Raw genomic sequence first — 5,267 nt, forward strand, 5'->3', positions numbered from 1 at the left:
TTTGGCACCGGTATCGGATAAAACCTAAACGATACCCATCCCTAGTCTTGAGTGTCTTTTTCAATGTGTTTAGTTTCTCTTTCCCTGTGGTGTCATTATGTTCATTTGTGTCATTGTTTTGTGGACAATGTTTTCACCACCCAGAGAGGAGATTACAAAGGCCTCTCCCTCCCCCACCTTGGTGCCTCTGATCACATCACTGTTGTGCTAATGCCAGCATACAGGCCCCTGGTCAAAGTCACCAAACCAGTTCGTAAGCAGGTACGTGTGTGGCCAGAAGGGTCCTCAGAGGCACTGCAAGACTGCTTTTCCACTACAGACTGGGAGATCTTTAAACAGTCTGCGACACACAACAACACCACAGACTTTCAGGAATATACAGAAACTGTCACTGCCTACATCCCAAAATGCATCGATGATGTCACCTAGACCAGGACTATTACCAATCAGAAACCATGGCTCACAGGTGAGTTCTAAAGACTCCTAAAGTTGAGAAATGCAGCCTTCAGAGCCGGGGATTAGGTGAGCCTAAGAACAGCAAGGACAAACCTGTCACGTGCCATCAGAGGCAATACAAACCATCACAGACTACAAGCCCACTCTGCAAACCGTGGCGACATAATCCCCAGACAGTGTGTGGAGATCCCTTGCCAACATCAATACATGCAAAGCTCCAGGTCCTGATAATATCCTTGGACGAGCTATGCTGTGGAACTCACAAATGCCTTCACAGACATCTTTGACACATCATTAGGGTCAGGCTGTCGTTCCCACATGCACTGAAGCCTCCACCATCATTAGTGTACCAAAGAAGTCATCTATCTCCTGCTTTAAGGACTACCATCCGGTTGCACTCACCTCCATCATTATGAATTGCTTTGAACAGTTAGTCATGCATCAAATCAAATTATCTCTTTCCCTCAACCTGGATACCGGTCAAAACGCTCAACCGATGATACAATTTCAACTGCCCTTCACTCAGCTCTCACACATCTGGACACTAGAGACTCATATGTTAGAATGCTGTTCATAGACTTCAGTTCAGCATTCAACACCATTATTACCTAGTAACTCATTCACAAACTGGATCTGCTGGGGATCAGCACCCCACTGTGTAACTGGATGCTGGATTTCCTGACAGGAAGACAGCAGACAGTACGGGTCGACAGCAACACCTCCAGCCCAAGAACACTGAATACGGGGACTCCCCAAGGATGTGTGTTGAGCCCCCTTCTCTTCACTCTGCTTACCCACGACTGCACACCATCACACAGCTCCAAGTTTGCAGACGAAACAACTGTGGTAGGTCACGTCAGCAACAATGATGAGGCCTACTACAGGAATGAAGCTAAACATCTGGCCAAGTGGTGCAGCAACAACAACCTGCTGGTTGACTTCTGATGACCTCTAGAAATTTTTATTATTATCTTTAAAATGATATCAGCACAAACGAAAATTTTTGCAACACCAACCAGCACAAATGTAGCACAAATGTTTGACATCAATTTTGTTGGATTTAATTAATGTGGGGGGGGGGTAGATAGCTACCGCCTGACTACCGAGGACAGTGACATCATCAGCGAGAGACCGGTGACCAGCATCGCGGAGCATGACGTCCGAGCGGCACTGAGGAGAGTGAACACAAGGAAAGCGGCGGGGCCAGACGGCATCACCGGCCGTCTGCTGCGCTGCTGTGCTGACCAGCTAGCAGGTGTGTTCACTTACATCTTCAACGAGTCCCTGGCGAAGTCTGTGGTCCCCACATGCTTCAAAAGATCCACCATCATCCCTGTGCCCAAGAACAGCAAACCCTCATCCCTGAACGATTACCGGCCAGTTGCACTGACCTTGGTAGTAATGAAGGTGTTTGAGAGGCTGCTGAAGAACATCATCTCCTCCTCCATCCCAGACACCACAGATCCGCTGCAGTTCGCCTACAGATCCAACAGATCCACAGAGGATGCCATCGCCCACGTCCTACACACCACTCTCAGCCACGTGGACAAGAAACAGGGTAACTATGTGTGAATGCTGTTTGTTGATTACAGTTCAGCGTTTAACACAATAGTGCCCTGCAGACTGTTCACAAAGCTGAGGGATCTGGGACTTAACAGCCGTCTGTGTGCATGGGTGTTGGACTTCCTCACTGGCAGAACTCAGGTGGTGAGGGTGGGCAGGTGCTTCTCCAACAGCATCACCATCAACACAGGAGCACCTCAGGGATGTGTCCTCTCGCCACTGCTCTACTCCCTCTACACTTCAGACTGTGTGGCCACCCACGGCTCCAACACCATTGTGAAGTTTGCTGACGACACAGTGGTGTTGGGTGCCATCTCCAACAACGATGAGACGGCCTACATGGATGAAGTGAAGAATCTGGCATCGTGGTGCCAGGACAACCACCTCCAGCTGAACGTCAGCAAGACCAAGGAGCTGGTGGTGGACTTCAGAAGGGGTCAGCACAGAGACTACAAGCCCATTATCATCAATGGAGCTCCAGTGGAGAGGGTGCAGTCCTTCAAGTATCTTGGTGTCCACATCTCCTCAGACCTGACATGGGCTGCCCACATTCAGGTCCAGACCAAAAAGGCTAGGCAGCGCCTGTATCACCTACGACAACTGAGGAAGTTCAGGGTTTCTCCAAAGATCCTCAGGATTTTCTATACAGGCGCTGTGGAGAGCATCCTCACACAGAACATGACATCGTGGTTTGGGAACAGCTGTGTGAAGGACCAAAAAGCTCTCCAGAGAGTGATCCGTACAGCAGAACGCTGCTGCAGGATTGCTCTCCCCCCGCTTCAGGACACCTACACCAGGAGATGCCGGACTAGAGCAGCGCAGATACTGAAGGACCCGTCCCATCCTGGCAACAAACTGTTCCAACTTCTGCAATCTGGTAGAAGGTTCAGCATCTTCCGGGCAAGGACAGAGAGACTCAAGAGGAGCTTCTATCCCCAAGCCATCCGTGCCCTAAACACACACACCCGCCCTCTCACATCATCTATAACTGACTGAGACAGGACTCTTCCAGACACTAAACCAAGGCACAATGTACATTTCAAATTCCTTTAATTTTAAATATGTTTATATTGTCTATCCTGTAAAATAGTCAGATGTCTATTCATATTAATGTACAGAATTCACCTGCTTGCTGCTACTACTGCACATTCACCCAGTGTATATACTATATATATATATGTGGACTTCAGGAAGCACACAGCCCCACTCCCCCCCATCATCCTGACTGACACCCCCATCACCTCTGTGGACTCATTCCGCTTCCTGGGTACCACCATCACCCAGGACCTGAAGTGGGAGCCCACCATCACCTCCGTCATCAAGAAAGCCCAGCAGAGGATGTACTTCCTGAGGCAGCTGAAGAAATTCAACCTGCCAACACGGACGATGATGCAGTTCTACACTGCAATCATCGAGTCCATCCTCACCTCCTCCATCACCGTGTGGTACGCTGGAGCCACTATCAGGGACAAACAGAGACTGCAGCGTGTTGTGCGCTCTGCTGAGAAGGTGATTGGCTGCAGACTCCCATCTCTGCAGGACCTGTACACCTCCAGGACACTGCGGCGTGCAGCCCGGATCTCAGCTGACCCTTCTCACCCTGGACACAGTCTGTTTGACCTGCTCCCCTCAGGCAGGAGGCTCCGGTCCATTCGCACCAGAACCTCTCGCCATAAGAACAGTTTCTTCCCCTCTGCTGTTGGACACATGAACAATAACCATATGACTGTTCCCACCACTAACACATGACCCTACGCTGTGTCACTGCATCATTCCATGTTTGGCACTGATCACCACCTGCACTCATGTATATATCTCTCTATGCAGCACTTTTAATTCTTATCCCTACTTTTATTTTTTCATGTCTATTTAAGTGCTATTTATGACACTATGTTTGCACTGAAGCACCGCAGCAATTTCCTAATGTTGTAAACCTGCTCAACATTTGGCAATGAACCCCTTTCTGATTCTGATTCTGATTCTGATATAATGTTCTTCCTCTACACCCCCCCCCAATTTTTGCACATGTCGAGGAGCGTGTCAGGCTACATTTCACTGTGTGTTATACTTGTATAACTATGCATGTGACATATAAAGAACCTTGAACCTTGAACCTTGAAAAAAAAAAAAGGGGGGGGGGGCAGATGAGCAAAGCAGCTTACTAGAATGATCAGGACACACAAAAGCCACAATCTTGTGATGAGCAGCTCTATATGAGTTATTGTTGGTGTTAAATGCAGCTCAGATTAAACTGGGCTGAACAGGGGTACAGATGGACTAAGTCCTAGAGCTGCCCCAATCTGATATTATGATTATCACCTAAAAAGCTACATATTGATTACTGTTACGTACGTGTTTAATATCCTATGTGTCAACAACAGATCACCAGTAACTAGTGGAGACAGGTAATACAGACAGGTGAAGATGTGATATGCTGAGCACTCAGAGCACTTTCTACAACTTGACTCATTCACCTATTCATAAAAGCACTTTTTTCTGCGCTTTTTGTTTTCTACCTAACTGACACCTGCAAAGCAGGCCCTTGCTTCAGTGGGCAGACTGAGGGCTGCTATGACTTTACTCTCATGAAAGTGCTGAATGGTATATTACCCATCCCTGTATTTTCCTGGTCAGTCTTTTGGTTGCAGCGAAACTAACAAGAAACAAATATTCTTTGTCAACAATTTTTACCTACAAAAAGGTAAAAATTCTGACATTTGCCTCTTGGTAGATGCTAACAGATCAGATCAGTTTCCCATGTTTTAATTGTATTGTCTCACAGATAATACGTGATTTTAACACTTGGGTAATTATTTTTGTATCTTCACCTACAGTACATTTCTAGAACTTCATGAAAAAAACCTCTGTAATGGGCATTGGATCTGAATGTACTTTAGAATGTAGAGTAGAACTAGAATTTTAGATCAGTCATTTTAGGTATTTTGCTACCAAAGAGCCTGCTGACGTTAAAAAACATCACTACCTGCATTATATAACCTTATTACTTGTCACCAAACGTCAGGGAATTTGTTTTTAGTTGATTATTTCTTTGCTGGAACAATAATTCTTAGCAGTAAGTATTATACCCTTTGGAGCATGGCACTCCCTTCACCCCACCAGTAAGGAATATACTTTTTTCTCACATGTCCATCACTTCTACTCTCGTCTGGATTATCTTTTGGTCAGCAGCTCACTGCTGAACGACATTTCAGACACAGAGATTCACCCTATAGCTGTCAGCGATCATG

This window comes from Pundamilia nyererei, unplaced genomic scaffold, assembly GCF_000239375.1.
Source record: "Pundamilia nyererei isolate P.nyererei 1_Seehausen unplaced genomic scaffold, PunNye1.0 scaffold00520, whole genome shotgun sequence".
In the NCBI taxonomy this organism is placed as follows: domain Eukaryota; kingdom Metazoa; phylum Chordata; class Actinopteri; order Cichliformes; family Cichlidae; genus Pundamilia; species Pundamilia nyererei.